The sequence below is a fragment of the Schistocerca serialis genome, chromosome 1 (assembly GCF_023864345.2).
Source record: "Schistocerca serialis cubense isolate TAMUIC-IGC-003099 chromosome 1, iqSchSeri2.2, whole genome shotgun sequence".
In the NCBI taxonomy this organism is placed as follows: Eukaryota; Metazoa; Arthropoda; class Insecta; order Orthoptera; family Acrididae; genus Schistocerca; species Schistocerca serialis.
This window is the reverse complement of record NC_064638.1, coordinates 1,182,575,128-1,182,592,047: the sequence shown is the minus strand read 5'-3', so window position 1 is coordinate 1,182,592,047 and position 16,920 is coordinate 1,182,575,128. Positions and strand designations below refer to the sequence as shown.

The following is a 16,920-nucleotide window of genomic DNA, read 5'->3' as shown; positions in this document are numbered from 1 at the left end:
AAATCACAAAGCGGACGAAAGTGTGTATTGAGTGATAGCAGAATTGAATGAATTGAACGTCACACTCGCGAATTCTATCATCACCAAAACAACACGAAGGGAACTCCATAAGCTGGGAACTGCATGGGGAACTGGAATTCCAAAATCACACATCAGTTATGCAGAGGCCCTTGATAGCAAAACGTGGTGCCAAAACGATAAAATCTGGACTATGGAGCACCGGAAGAAAGTCATTTGGTTGGGTGAGTCTTGTTTCACAAGGTTTCCTACTTCCAGGCAGGTTTACGCCCCAGGAGTGAAACATGGAGGAGGTTCGGTGACGATTTGGCAGCCATTTCGTGGTTACTTCGCAAGGTCGCGTTGCTGTCAAGGATTACGTGACAATTTTGGCTGATCGGGTCCATCCCGTGGTGCAATGTTCGTTTCCCAGTGGTTGATGCTGTGCTAAAAGACTATATCCCCTCTGTTCTCAAAGCTTGAACCGTCCAGGACAGGTTTTGTGAGCACGAGGATGAATTGTCGCATCTACCGTGGACCCTCACAGTCACCAGATCTCGACATTATTAAGCCTTCGCGATCTACTTTGGAGAGAAGAATGCTTCATCGCTACCTTCATCGTTACCTGAACTAGCCATTTGTAAGGAAGAATGGTGTCGATTCCCTTCAGAAGCACGCAGGACGCTTGTTTGTATGCTCCTAGATGACTGGTAGCTACTTTGAGTACCAGCGACTTTGCTATACGGTATTAGGCATGGTAACGTGCAACATAGCACGTTACCATGCCTAATACCGTATATATGCAAACACCGCCAGAAAAACATGCTTAAACAGAAATGCAGATATAGCCAGCCCGCAGGTTCTGGTATCGTATTTGACCACGACTGGCACTTGTGCCATTATTTTGTCCACCCCGTGTCTGCGTGCTATCTTCTAATATATCAGAAAACTACAAATGTGTGTACATGCTAAAGAAAGATTGTAGCAGAGCCTTTTATAATTTATCGAAAAAGTGTGATTCCTGAGTTTCTCCCGGCGTATTTGATAATCAAAATATCCACGGGTGTGCTGCCGGCCTATAGTGTCCAACGGGCACAATATTTCGGCGATCATACATGTCGCCATCATCAGGTGAACTGACGGACTGAGCTCCTGTGAACGTGCCGGCACGGAGATCCGTACGCTATGGCTGCTCAGAGGGAACTGGGTTCGGTCGCGGCGGCGGCCGGTTTAAATACCCTCCGCCCGCGGCGCGCTCCCTCCGCCGTCCGCTCCGGTTATTCAAGATTTACGCTAAACAAGCCAGAGTCCACGCAGGTAGGTGCAGTGTAGTGCTCCCCAGTGTATATTGAACGCTGGCTTCCGATTGAAAAATGGCTTTACTATTCAAAGACAGTTCAGTTGAAAATTGGTCTAATTCGTTGGAGCTGGACCGTGCGCCGACTCGAACCGGCAATGAGTCTTCATTGGAGCCGACTGTCTGTGCGTGTACCTATAGATCCTTACGCACTACAGCAGTATTTTAAAAAAATGTTAAGTTTTCTCAAATTTTGACACGACCTGTTTATTTGAACCTTTTACTGTCATCTAAGAACGCTAACTTTCTTTTTTACTACATAAACCTACACCGTACGTTTAAATCAGCTCCTAGCCGTAAAATATCAAAGTTTATCGCTGCGCGCCACAAACTTCATACATTGTTTCTCGCAGTCGATAACATTCGGCAGACATTGAACCAATTTCATGCCCGCCGAAGTGGCCGCACGGTTCTGGCGCTTCAGTCTGGAACCGCGAGACCGCTACGGTCGCAGTTTCGAATCCTGCCTCGGGCATGGATGTGTGTGATGTCCTTAGGTTAGTTAGGTTTAACTAGTTCTAAGCTCTAGGGGACTAATGACCTCAGCAGTTGAGTCCCATAGTCCTCAGAGCCATTTTTTTGAACCAATTTCATTTTCATTGTCAGTGCGCGGTAACCACTAGATATTGCTCTATAAATCACATTCCCTACTGAACATTTCACAACAATGCGAACAAAGACGCGCCAGTCGCATTGTTAATCGTCAGTTACACAACAAAGTTGAGCTACAATACTCATGTTTAAGTGAGCAGCTTATGTGAAAACAAGAACATTTTAATCCTTTGATACGGCGGAGCCTATTATGAGAATCCCACACAGCGTTCCTTCCACTGCCGGAGCCGAATCCAGCAGTTACCCCATTTACTTTTGGTTCAGTTCTCCGATGCAGTTCTGAAAATTTTCAATGCCAGCATTAACAAACGCTATATCTCTTTACTCTTATTTCAAGAACTTTCGAATGTTGTTAAAAAGTGTAACGCTCCTTTAAAAAACATATTTATTTGAATAGCTCGCGTGACTCACGACTTAGGAGGGTAGAAATGTATTTTATCATTTTTCCGAAAACTTCGGTTCGATATCTTAAACAATTCAAAAAATATAATTTGTATAATGTCTTAGACGACTGTGTCTTGATCACACGTCATTTATCCACATAAACAGTAAATTACACATTATGGCAGGCTGCCATTATCCAGTTCAAGAAGAAAGAAACGCTTAGGACAGAATAATTATCAAATATAGTAGTGAATCATCTCATGTGTAAGAGTCAAGTCACTAAGATGAGTTGGCACCATAACTTGCAGGTTACGTAGATAAATAAAACGTGATACAGGTAGTTGCTTCATTACGCAGGTGCATCGTCAGCGTAGATGTCTTTCGGACTTTGTCTTTTATAATCGTTTCTTCTCCTTCATATGTCTTTCCTTCACATTATTCTCCTTTTAATTCTTATGCTTCTGCGATAATAAAAGCCTTTCTTAGAGTTGGTTGCTGGTAAATGTATTCATCATCCATTGTTTTCTGCAGAACATTTGCTGAGCCATAACTCTTTTCGGTCTGTCTGCTCGCCGTTTGTTATCGTTGTGGCACCACGGAAAGCCTCCTTCTCACATAATTTTCGTCTTCCGTTCGACATTAATATTGATATCACTCCAGTTTCATAAATCTGGGTAATTAACTATTTCGAAATCACGCCTTTGTCTCAACCAATATGTAAAGAGGTCAAATTATCCTTTTTCTTAGGTGACAGTTATATTCACAGTCCTAAGTAACCTCTTAGAATTAACGTAATATAATGTTCAATATGCACTTGAAGCCCTTTGATACAACAGCTTCATGTGAATTGGTGCGAATGGGTTGTTAATGTTACTATTTTCTTCCATAACATCTGCCAGCCTATACCTTTCATTATGATTGATATGTGTAGTAAAATGCCAAGGTCTCACTCTCTCATATGGCAGCAAAGTCATGTACTTAAAAATATCGTTATATGCTTGTCTAATAATTTTCAACACTCTTTATTTCGGGACTTTGGGCTGATGAATTTCAGAATATAAGAACACATCAGGGCAACTTTTAATATTTTCAACACGGTAAGAGGTTTTCTGAAGCTGTTTTCGTCACCACATTAAAGCTCTCACCCTCTCTCATACATTATGCTACAGGTTGTAGTTCTAATGCTTTCCTTGCCGTTTGGTACCTGAAAAGTTTGTGGGACAAAAGCTGCATGGAGTAACGGGGACCGTAATATGACGTTGGCTTTTTGTTGCTAGGTGGAGTCGCTTCAGAGATCTGAAGGTCAACTATTTTTTTTTAAATGGGGTGCTATAGTTTGGTACTTATTTTCTGAAAACGGCTATCGAGACGAATCCAATGATGGTTAAGAGTAAGGTCAACGAAGGTCAAAAAGGTGGCATGAACGTCCATTTACAGATGGTATTCGAAACGATGACCATTGGTATCAATGCAGTGCTGCAATCTTCTTGTCATGGATTGAGTGGTATTCCTTATCGCTGCAGCACTTATCGAAGCACACGCTCTGACAATTCTCTCTCGAATATCGCGCAAATAGTAAATTTTCGACGAATACAGCGTATCCATCTAACGCGCCATTGACATGTAAACACCATTCGATGGTTTCGCAATACAACACTAATAGGAACGATAAGATTAGTACTGTCGAATCAAGCGAATGTGAATTATGTGTTCATTCGAAGACCAAGTCGATACGGTTCTCATTTACAGAGAACGCCAACGAAATTCAGTGAGAGCTAGAGACTTGTACGCTGAAAGATATCCTCAACGTACTCATCCTACACGTCGTACCTTTAAATATGTTTACGATAAATTGAGAACAACTGGATCTTTAACGCATCGGAAACATATCCGGCAAAGGAAAGTTACTGAAGAGGAAACGGAAATTGGTACTCTTGCCACTGTGGTTCGAGATCCTTGTGTTAGTTCTCCTCAGATCGCAAGTGAATCTGGCATGAGCCAGAGTAGTTTTGTTCGTGCTCTGCATCGCCATAAATATCATCCTTACCATATCAGTCTCCACCAAGAATTAACCGGTACGATTTGTATGCGTCGCATTGAATTCTGCCGATGGGCTCAACTTCAGATTCAGAGGGATGACACATTTATTAATTTGATTTTATTTACTGTCGAAGCTACATTCGCGAACCATGGAAATGTTAATTCGCATAACGTGCTCTATAGGACAACTGAAAATCCATGTTGGCAGCGACAAGTTGCACACAAAAAACCGTGGTCGGTGAATGTATGGTGTGTGATTCTGGAGGACAGAATTATAGACCCCTATTTCACTGAAGGAAATGTTAATGGTAGGAAGTACACCATATTCCTGTAAGAAACAGTAGGTCTGTTATTCGAAGAAATGCCTTTAGGAACAAGGAACAGAACGTGGTATCAACACGATGGATGTTCGGCACATTTTTCGCTGATGGCTAGAAATGAGTTGCGGAGACAATTCCCAAATCGTTGGATTGGACGTGGAGGAGATGTGTTGTGGCCGGCTCGTTCGCCAGACTTGATGCCTCTGGATTTTTTCTTGTGGGGATTCCTAAAAGACATTGTTTATTAAGACGTTCCAACTACACCTGAAGATATGCGAGAGAGAATCGTCAGTGCATGTGTTTCGATAAGTGCTGATGTAATAAGGAACACCACTCAATCAATTAAGAAGATTGCAGCACTGCATTAATATCAATGGTCGTCACTTCTGTAAATGGATATTCATGCCACAATCGTGACTTTCGTTGACCTTCAAGGGCCTTACTGTTACACATCACTGGGTTCGTCTCGATAGCCGCTATCAAAAAAAGTACCAAACTATAGCATCTCATTTAAAAAAAAAAAGTTGACCTTCATATCTCTGAAGCGACCCCACCTAGCAACAAAAAACCAACGTCAGATTATTACTCACGTTGTCCCATGCAACATTTGTCCCACAAACTTTTCATCTCCTATCACACTTTCGTAGTTGTTCTTGGTGGCAGTAGTTAGTGACTCACACTGTATAGAGAAACGCGGCGGAGTACTTTAATATATAATTCGTATAGATTTGTGTAGATTCCGATCAAGCTTCGCTGCTCACTGGAATTACGGCAGCTGTTCACTGCTTTTCCTGTCAGATACCGCCTCCTCTCTAATTGACCAGGTCTTAGCTCCCATTGTTGCCACGAGATGTCTCTCCATACGTTAATTAAATATGGAAGAGATAACAGTACATAAATTACATACTCGTATTAACGTAAACAGTAAATTATATACACAGAACTTTCTCGTGAATCACTCTGTTTGTTATTGGAAAACGTATCAAAATCCTTATAGCAGTTCTAGCGATTAGCCATAACATACAGAAAGAAAAAAACACGGCCGGGGACTGTAATTTATAATATGTGTAGAAGCACAGATATGTTATTTTGGGTAAAATGGTTCAAATGGCTCTGAGTACCATGCGACTTAACTTCTGAGGTCATCAGTCGCCTAGAACTTAGAACTAATTAAACCTAACTAACCTAAGGACATCACACACATCCATGCCCGAGGCAGGATTCGAACCTGCGACCGTAGCTGTCCCGCGGTTCCGGACTGAGCGCCTAGAACCGCTAGACCACCGCGGCCGGCGTTATTTTGGGTAGCGACGTACCCTCTTCCCATTCCTTCTATCAACTTTGACAATATATTATCTGGTGCTCAGTTAGAATAGTTGTAATTACTTTGGAATGTTCGAATGTAGTTCCATAAATCTCGAAGCTCTAGCTCAAGAGATTCCTACTAATGAGGAATATCTCGTACTTTGCTGAATGTTCCTACCACCTTCCCCATGAGCCGCTGGGTGTAGTTACAATTAAGTTTACTATCTACTGTGTTTTAGAGCATCATTTTCACAGGAAGCCAGCAACTCTGGTGGGTACTGGTGACACTAACTTTTTTCGGATTTTATTTTTGTGTTGGTTTGAGTGGATAGATAATGTTTCACGTCCACAATTTCACCGTGCGAGGTTAGTTTAAATTCACACACCTTTGCGTCCTCATCACGGACTGGCTACGCTTTTTGAGGCCGTAGCTCGGTTTCTCTTGGTTATCTGGAAAATTTTGCTCGATTCAGTTGCCTTGTGTTGCTCTAGCTTTATTATCACGATGCTTCTTTGAATCCTGTATGACCACCAGTCGGCCAAACGGCCTTGCTGTTGTGGTACTGCGAACGGCTGAAAGCAAGGGGAAACTACAGCCTTAATTTTCCCGAGGGCATGCAGCTTTACTGTATGATTAAATGATGATGGCGTAAAATGGGGTAAAATATTCCGGAGGTAAAATAGTCCCCCATTCGGATCTCCGGGCGGGGACTACTCGAGAGGACGTTTTTATCAAGAGAAAGAAAACTGGCGTTCTACGGATCGGAGCGTAGAATGTCAGATCCCTTAATCTGGCAGGTAGGTTAGAAAATTAAAAAAGGGAAATGGATAGGTTAAAGTTAGATATAGTGGGAATTAGTGAAGTTCGGTGGCAGTAGGAAAAAGACTTTTGGTCAGGTGACTCCAGGGTTATAAATACAAAATCAAATAGGGGTAATGCAGTAGTAGGTTTAACGGAATGGACAGTGTCTTGAAAGGAGGGTATAAGAAGAACATCAAGAAAAGCAAAACGATGATAATGGAATGTAGTCGAATTAAATCGGGAGATGCTGAGGGAATTAGATTAGGAAATGAGACACTTAAAGTAGTAAAGGTGTTTTGCTATTTGGGGAGCAAAACAACTGATGATGGTCGAAGTAGAGAGGATATAAAATGTAGACTGGCAATGGCAAGGAAATCGTTTCTGAAGAAGAGAAATTTGTTAACATCAAGTATTGACTTAAGTGTCAGGAAGTCGTTTCTGAAACTATTTGTATGGAGTGTAGCCATGTATGGAAGTGGAAAATGGACGATAAATAGTTTAGACAAGAAGAGAATAGAAGCTTTCGAAATGTGGTGCTACAGAAGAATGCTGAAGATTATATGGGTAGATCACATAACTAATGAGGAGGTATTGAATAGAATTGGGGAGAAGAGGAGTTTGTGGCACAACTTGACTAGAAGAAGGGATCGGTTGGTAGGACACGTTCTGAGGCATCAAGGGATCATCAATTTGGTACTGGAGGGCAGCGTGGAGAGTAAAAATCGTAGAGGGAGACCAAGAGATGAATACACTAAGCAGATTCAGAAGGATGTAGGCTGCAGTAGGTACTGGGAGATGAAGAAGCTTGCACAGGATAGAGTAGCATGGAGAGCTGCATCAAACCAGTCTCAGGACTGAAGACCACAACAACAACAACAACAACAACAATGACCACCAGTGGCGTCATTCCGCAGATTAATCGTTGTTTGTCTCAGTTTGCCGCATAAATTTGGCTTCAGGCCTACGGAGGCTAAAGCTGCCCCCAAAAGCTCCTTAAACTCACGCTGAAGCTCATGCCCGTCCCAGTGACTTCGGAGTGTCTCGCACTCTACTAAACGCAGTAGGAATTGCATCCTAGGATTAAGTTCTGTATTGAACAGGCGTAAGGGCTTGGGAAAGACAAGTTGCAGATTGACAGAGACTGCGTTTCAAGAGATGCAGCGTGACAGGGAAGTTGGCGGCGGTGACTAGGCAGCTTCCATAGACTTGTCAGCGCCCGGATCGGCCCCTCGCGCGAATAAACAGAGCGCGGGGCAAGGCGGGAGTAATCCCGGCAGCGGAGAGTGTTTGCGCTGGCGGCCGCAGGGGCTTATCTGCCGCTCGCCGAGTGGCCAAGTTTTAATTGACACCCGGCTGCGCGGCTGCGCTCCCACCGAGGCACAAAGTCCCCGCCAGTTCGCGCAATACTGCCGCTGGTACTGACTCTGCGGCGGTGGCCCGTTTGAGAGCAATCTTAGCGCCCTTCGCAGAGCAGTTTTCCCACATTTCGAAGTTCCAGTCTGTTTCAATCGGCACAGCGCTCGAATGTCTAAAAGGCAACCTCTTTTGGCAGAGTTCCTACCCTGCCAAAGTAATTTCTTGACTGCTGTATATTGTCATGTGTAATTTAGCGTAATCACATCGCTCCACAATAGCCAGCAGTGGGGCAGCAGAATAGGCGATAACACACGTTGCGACACTCATATTTTACAGATATGTCACGCATTTACTCGAAACACAAAAGAGGGATGGCTCTCCTTCAGGAGTTGAAAACAATTTCGATGTGTTAGTTACATTTGGTATGCAGCACCGCGTGACCTAAAATGAATCCAAAAATAAAATGGCCATTGACTAAATTACCTACTTTCAATCATAATTCGGAAACGAAGGATTTTCTCACATATTTTAACACGTCCGGGAATAAATATTGTACGAATACCGATGAGCCCAAATATATTAACCACCTGCTTAATAGCTTGTTGGTCAGTCTTTGGAACGATATACACTACTGGCCATTAAAATTGCTACACCACGAAGATGACGTGCTACAGACGGGAAATTTAACCGACAGGAAAAAGATGCTGTGATATGCAAAAGATTAGCTTTACTGAGCATTCACACAAGGTTGGTGCCGGTGGCGACACCTACAACGTGCTGACATGAGGAAAGTTTCCAACCGATTTCTCATACACAATCAGCAGTTGACCGGCGTTGCCTGGTGAAACGTTGCTGTGATGCCTCGTGTAAGGAGGAGAAATGCGTACCATTACGTTTCCGACTTTGATAAAGGTCGGATTGTAGCCTATCGCGATTGCGGTTTATCGTATGGCGACATTGCTGCTCGCGTTGGTCGACATCCAATGAGTGTTAGCAGAATGTGGAAACGGTGGGTTCAGGTGGGTAATACGGAACGCCGTGCTGGATCCCAACGGCCTCGTATCACTAGCAGTCGAGATGACTAAGGCATCTTATCCGCATGGCTGTAACGGATCGTGCAGCCACCTCTCGATCCCTGAGTCAACAGATGGGGACGTTTGCAAGACAACAAACATCTGTACGAACAGTTCGACGACGTTTGCTGCAGCATGAACCATCGGCTAGCATACCATGGCTGCGGCTACCCTTGACGCTGCGTCACAGACAGGAGCGCCTGCGATGGTGTACTCAACGACGAACCTGGATGCACGAATGGCAAAACGTCATTTTTTCGTATGAATCCAGGTTCTGTTTACAGCATCATGATGGTCGCATCCTTGTTTGGCGACATCGCGGTGAACGCACATTGGAAGCGTGTATTCGTCATCGCCATACTGGCGTATCACCTGGCGTGATGATATGGGGTGCCGTTGTTTACACGTCTCGGTCACCTCTTGTTCACACTGACGGCACTTTGAATAGTGGACGTTACATTTCAGATGTGTTACGACCCGTGGCTCTACCCTTCATTCGATACCTGCGAAACCCTACATTTCAGCAGGATAATGCACGACCGTATGTTGCAGCTCCTGTACGGGCCTTTCTGGATACAGAAAATGTTCGACTGCTGCCATGGCCAGCACATTCTCCAGCTCTCTCACCAATTGAAAGCCGGCCGGAGTGGCTGAGCGGTTCTAGGCGCTTCAGTCTGGAACCCCACGACCTCTACGGTCGCAGGTTCGAATCCTGCCTCGGGCATGGATGTGTGTGACGTCCTTAGGTTAGTTAGGTTTAAGTAGTTCTAAGTTCTAGGGGACTGATGACCTCAGCTGTTACGTCCCATAGTGCTCAGAACCATTTGAAGCAATTGAAAGCGTCTGGTCAACGGTGGCCGAGCAACTGGCTCGTCACAATACGCCGCTCACTACTCTTGCTGAACTGTGGTATCATGTTGAAGCTGCATGGGCAGCCTGTACGTGTACACGCCCATCCAGTCCTTGTTTGACTCAATGCCCAGGCGCATCAAGGCCGTTATTACGGCCGGAGGTGGTTGTTCTGGGTACTAATTTATCAGGATCTATGCACCCAAATTATGTAAAAATGTCATCACATTCAGTTCTAGTATAATATATTTGTCCAATGAATATCCGTCTATCATCTGCATTTTTTCTTGGTGTAGCGATTTTAATGGCAGTAGTGTATTATGACCACCTGCTTAATAGCTTGTTGGTCAGTCTTTGGTACGATATACGTAACTGATTCTGCGATTCAGGATCTGACAGTTGGTTGGTAGGTTTGTGAAGGTACGTGGCGTTAGATGTCTACGCACAGGTTATGTAATTTGCGTAAATAAGGAGTCGCTGATTTGCGTACACGTTAATGGCACGCGATAACGACAGACATTTATTCCATAGGAATTACATCAGGCGAATATGGTAGCCGAGACATCAACGTGAGTTTGGTATAATTCTTCTCAGGTCACTGTAGTGCGGTTGTGGCTCCGAGATACGGACAATTATACTGCTGAAAGATGACGTCGCCGTCGGGGAAGACATTAAGTATGAAGGGATGCAAGTGGTTCGCAGCTGGTAGCGCGTCTTCGATTACTACCACAAGCTCAGGAGAAAGTCTCGCATAGCACAATACTATTCACACCAGCCTGCGTCCGTGGCGCATTGTACGTTTACATTTATCAACGTGACCACTGCAATCATAATTGACGACGTCGTTGTGGTAACATGAGAACACGTAGGAGAGGTCCGCTGCGGAGTTCCGTGTGGGACAATGTACTATGAACGGTCTGCTCCGAAACACTTGTTTATGCACCACCATTGTGCTCTTTCGGCAGAAAATTGCTACAGATCACCATCTATTCCACTTCACATATCAGACAACCCTCCGCACCCCACCTTCTGTGAAGAGTCGTGGACGTCCAACCATTTAGCGCCTAGTGGTAGTTTCACTGTCCTATCTCTTTCCGTAGATGTTCACGACAGTAGCACGTGAACATTCGACCAGCTTCGTCGCTTTCAAAGTACTCGTTCACAGGCTCTGCGTAATAATAATCTCCTCTTTGTCAAATTCGCTTATCTCGATGGATTTCCCCATTTGCAACCCATATCTTCGGTAGGGTGATACCCCGTCCGCGTCTTCTCCGCTTACATACTTCTGTTACCAGGTCACGTGACCGCAACGCCACCTTGCGGCATCCAGCTTCGCGTTGGCCATTGGTCATAATGTTTTGCCTCATCAGTGTATGTTCTCCACAAGTACTCCCGAAACACAAGAAAGGGGGCTGCATATTTAATGACCGCGTGCCCAAATTCGACGTACCTCATTTTCCGGCGGCGTTTGCTCTTCTCTCATTGCTCTGTCTGCCTTGAAGTGTCCTGTAATAATTGTTGTCGAACAGGGGCCGGAGGCACTCACACAAGCAATGCCATCGTAGTCTGGTGGAATTCAGTAGCCGGCCGTTGTAGCCGAGCGGTTCTAGGCACTTCAGTCCGGAACCGCGCTTCTGCTACGGTCGCAGGTTCGAATCCTGCCTCGGGCGTGGATGTGTGTGATGTCCCTAGGTTAGTTAGGTGTGAGTAGTTCTATCTCTAGGGGACTGATGACATCAGATGTTAAGTCTCATAGTACTCAGAGCCATTTTGAACCATTATTTTTCTTTTTTGGAATTCAGTATATTCCGTTAAACAGACAGACACTGGGCTGGGCTACACTGTACGCAAACAATAGTATTCCACAACTGACTTAGTCGGTGTTTGCATTTCAATCACGTAATCTGTTGTGCCGAATTAAGACTATTGTTGATGCAATATTACCCATTTCAGATACGTGCAACAGACAACACACATGAAATTCAGTGTTCAAAAGGTGCTTTATAAGTCAACGAAAGCCACCGTTCTTCCAGTCTGTACTAAACGCTGCCTTCGTACATCACAAGAACATCTACGTGACCGATCCGACGCGGATGTTTCAAAAAGTCGATATCTGAAACGAGAAACTACCCAAGTTCCAGTCCAACTACACATGTTTCTCTTTCACTTGGAACTTGTAATCAGAGTCCATACAGTCCACAGTCCTGACGCGGTTAATTACTGGCCTCCCGAAACGACACACGAGATCGAAAACAGTCACCGTTTAAATAAACATTAATATTGGGCCATGAACACTGATTTGAAATATACAACTGACGTGGCCTACATTTTTAATTACATCACAATAAGTTGAGAAATGCGTGCTGCAGCCACGGCATCAACTCTGTACGAAGCCCGTGCCCACTGAGACTAAGCTACGAACTACTCTTCTACACCTACATAGTTACTCTGAAACTCACACTTAAGTGCCCGGCAGACGGTTCACTGAACCACCTTCACAATCCAGAATGAGATTTTCACTCTGCAGCGGAGTGTGCGCTGATTAAAACTGTGTGTCGGACCGAGACTCGATCTCAGCACCTTTGCCTTTCGCGGGCAAATACTCAACCAATCCGCAATATCGGTTTTTTTTTCAGGAGTACTAGTTCTGCAAGGTTCGCAGAAGAGCTTCTGCAAAGTTCGGAAGGTAGGAGACGAGGTACTGGCAGAAGTGAAGCTGTGGGGACGGGGCGTGAGTCGTGCTTCGGTAGCTCAGTTGGTAGAGCACTTGCACGCGAAAGGCAAAGGTCCTGAGTTCGAGTCTCGGTCCGGCACACAGTTTTAATCTGCCAGGAAGTTTCACCTTCACAATAATTCTCTGTTAAACCACTCTCGAAGAGGGCACGGAGAAAACGAACAACTATATCTTTCCCCTTATTTTATTCTCATGATCTCCATGTAGGTCGTTGTCGACAAAATATTTTCGCTTTCGGAGGAGAAAGTTGGTAACTGAAATTTCGTGAAAAGATCCCGCCACAACGAGAAACGCCTTTGCTTTAATGCTTTCAGCACCAAATCCTGTATCGTATCCGTGATACTCTCTCCCCTATTTCTCGATAACACAAAACGTGCTGCCCTTCTTCGAACTTTCTCGATGCACTCCGTTAATTCAGTCAGGTAAGGATCGCACACCGAGTAGCAGTACTCCAAAACCGGATGGATAAGCGTAGTGTAGGCAGTCTCTTTAGTAGAGCTGTTATATTTCCCAAGTGTCAGCCAATAAAACGCAGTCTTTGGTTCGTCTTCCCCATAACATTTTCTACGTATTCTTTCCAGTTTACATTGTTTGTAATTGTAATCTCTAGGTATTTCTTTAGACTGATTCATGGTTTAAAGGATTCATTTCAGCACTCATGTGGATGACTTCACACTTCTCATTATTTCAAGTCAATTTCCAATTTTCGCACCATACAGATACTTTTTTCGATCTTCTAATGACTTAGCTAAACGATAAGCGACAGCATCAACTGCAAGCAACCTAAGGTGGCTGCCCAGATTGGCTTCTAAACAGTTTACATAGATAAGGAACAGCAGAAGGCCTATAACACCACCTTGAGGAACGTTAGAAATCACTTTTCAGTAGAACGAAAAACCAAAAATGGTTCAAATGGCTCTGATCACTATGGGACGTAATATCTGAGGTCATCAGTCCTGTAGAACTTAGAACTACTTAAACCTAACTAACATAAGGACATCTTACACATCCATGCCCGAGGCAGGATTCGAACATGCGACCGTAGCGGTCGCGCGGTTCCAGAATGAAGCGCCTAGAACCGCTAGGTCACAACACGAAAAACCAGTCCAAAGTTGCAGATATTTACTTTTTGTTCACCCGGTGACTATTTTTGGGTCGAGACTCATTTTCAAATCATAATAATATAGTGAGAAATGATACTTCGAAGACGTCAAAAATGTGCAATGAACATTTACAGTATGTTCACTGCACATTTTTGACATATACAGAAATGCCATTTTCAACTATGAAATTGGTTTTCGGTCCGAAACTAGTCGTCGAGTGAATAAAAAGTACAAATTTGCAACTTTGGACTGTTTTTTCGTTATACTGATTAACAGAAGAACCTGGTCCAAGCTACTCCAGCATGCTGGAAGTTCGTAGAAATCACTTCTGTTTTACTCGATGACTTTCCGTCCACTACCGTGAACTGCACTCTACACTCGCCAGTGAGAGGACCATTGACAGGCTAGCCTCTGCCAGGCACTTAAATCTGATTTGCAGAGTATCAAACGTTCAAATGTGTGTGAGTTCTTAAGGGACCAAACCGCAAAGATCATCGGTCCCTAGACTTAATCTCTACTTAAACTAACCTATGCTAAGAACAACACAGACACCCATGCCCGAGGGAGGACTCGAACCTCCGGCTGGAGGCGCCACGCAGCCAGTGACATGGCACCTCTAACCGCGCTGCAACTCCGCGCGGCTTACAGAGTATCCATGTAGATGTAGTTTACGAGGGTCACTCCAAAAGAAATGCACACAATTTTTTTTAAATGCATCTTTTATTCTACATGTTTGAAAGTTTTACAGTGTGTAGATACATCCTTTAGGAACAATATTTTCATTTCTCCACGTAATTTCCATCCCTCTCAACTGCCTTACGCCATCTTGGAACCAGCGCCTGTATACCCGCACGGTAAAATTCTGGACCAACCTGTTGGAGCCACTGTTTAGCAGCGTGCACAAGGGAGTCATCATCTTCAAACCTTGCTCCACAAAGAGAATCTTTCAGCTTCCCAAAGAGATAATATTTACATGGAGCCAGGTCAGGACTGTAAGGCGATTGTTTCAGTGATGTCCATCCGAGTTTTGTGATCGCTTCCATGGTTTTTTGACTGACGTGTGGCCGTGCATTGTCGTGCAACAGCAAAACATCCTGCTTTTGCCGAACACGACTCAGTCGAGCTTGAAGTTTCTTCAGTGTCGTCACATATGCATCAGAATTTATGGTGGTTCCATTTGGCATGATGTCCACAAGCAAGAGTCCTTCGGAATCGAAAAACACCGTTACCATAACTTTTCCAGCAGAAAGTGTGGTTTTGAATTTTTTTTTCTTGGGTGAATTTGCATGATGCCACTCCACTGATTGCCCCTTTGTCTCTGGTAAAAAATGATGGAGCCATGTTTCATCACCTGTCACAACTCTTCTAAGAAATTCATCTCCACCATTCTCGTACCATTCCAAACGTTCGATGCATACCGTTTTTCTTGTTTGTTTGTGAGCCACTGTCAACATCCTGGGAACCCACCTGACACAATCCGTTTTTAACGCCAACACTTTCAGTATTCTGCAAACACTTCCTCCCCCTATCCCAATGTAGCGTGACAATTCGTTCACTGTGATCCGTCTGTCAGCAGGCACCAATTCCTTAACTCTCTGCACATTGTCTGGAGTGTGTGCAGCACGAGGCCTGCCGCTGCGAGGACAATCCTCAGTATTGCTGTGCCCGCTTTCATCACGTAACCTGCTTGCCCACCGACTAAACCGAGCGAGGTGGCGCAGTAGTTAGCACACTGGACTCGCATTCGGGAGGACGACGGTTCAATCCCGCGTCCGGCCATCCTGATTTAGGTTTTCGTGATTTCCCTAAATCGCTCAAGGCCAATACCGAGATGGTTCCTTTGAAAGGGCACGGCCGACATTCTTCCCCGTCCTTCCTTAATCCGATGAGACCAATGACCTCGCAGTTTGGTCTGTTCCCCCAAACAACCCAACCCAACTCCAACCCCACCACTAACTGTACTGCGATGGACAGCAGCATATCCATACACCTTTATCAATCTCTTGTGGATGTTTCCCACTGTCTCGTTTTCACAGCGCGGGAATTCTATGACAGCACGTTGCTTCTGAAGAACGGTAAGAGTAGCAGCCATCTTGAAGACATGCTGTGACGGCGCCACTCACGGGAACAGGTTGAAGTTTGAAAACAAGCGAGAAGGATATATCTACATACTGTAAAACTTTCACACATGCAGAACGAAAAATGTATTTTTACAAAAGTAGTGTGCATTTCTTTTGGAGTGACCCTTGTAGATACAACGGAACACTTACAGTATGTTTATATGAAGTTTTTCCCTTGTTTTTGTGGTGTGCACACTGTAAGACCTTCGGTACACACACCATCAGATTATTTGACTTGTCGCTCCAACGAAGTAGGCTAGTGTCAGCAATATGTCTCGTGGTCTTATCGTGGCGTGTTTATCTCCTGATCAGACGATAGAAATGCCACTTGCACGCTTAGAGTAGCAGATTGACGGTGGCGAACTTTAAACAGAACTTGATTAATTATCACACACATTTATTAAAATAATAATAATCATAAACCTTACTTAACTTGATTCTGGATGCTATTTGCAATTGGCAATCTGAAGTTCCTTTGGTTTTGGTACGTTAATTTTATTCTCACATATCTCTGATACTTTACAAAGTGTCTATACATTTATCTTTACGGCTATGTACAGGAATATGATAATCTTATTAGGCGCAGACTGAAACTTGATTGCAGACTAATGCAGACTGACTAATCGGAGGTCTGTACACACGTTATAATACCTAGCGCGTTCATGTATCACTGCGCGAGTGTGATACGCGAGGAGAAAAGATTCTCCGTTAGCAGCAGTCTCATTGGCTGCGTTACATATCAATACGATCGGCGGAAGCAGAATTTGGTCCGTCTCTATGAGAGCCCCATTTCGTAGGACACGCGCCTGCGCTGTTGTGCTTAGCGGGGCGCGCTCTATTGGGAGAGTTGTGTACGCGCTGACTAAGC

General features: G+C 44.4%; 1 protein-coding gene across 1 annotated transcript in view; it reads left to right on the top strand.

Annotated features, from left to right (window-relative positions):
* Window positions 1-16,920, top strand: part of LOC126456492 (RNA-binding protein Musashi homolog Rbp6) — a 1,339,111-nt gene that overhangs the window by 772,015 nt on the left and 550,176 nt on the right. The window lies entirely within an intron of this gene.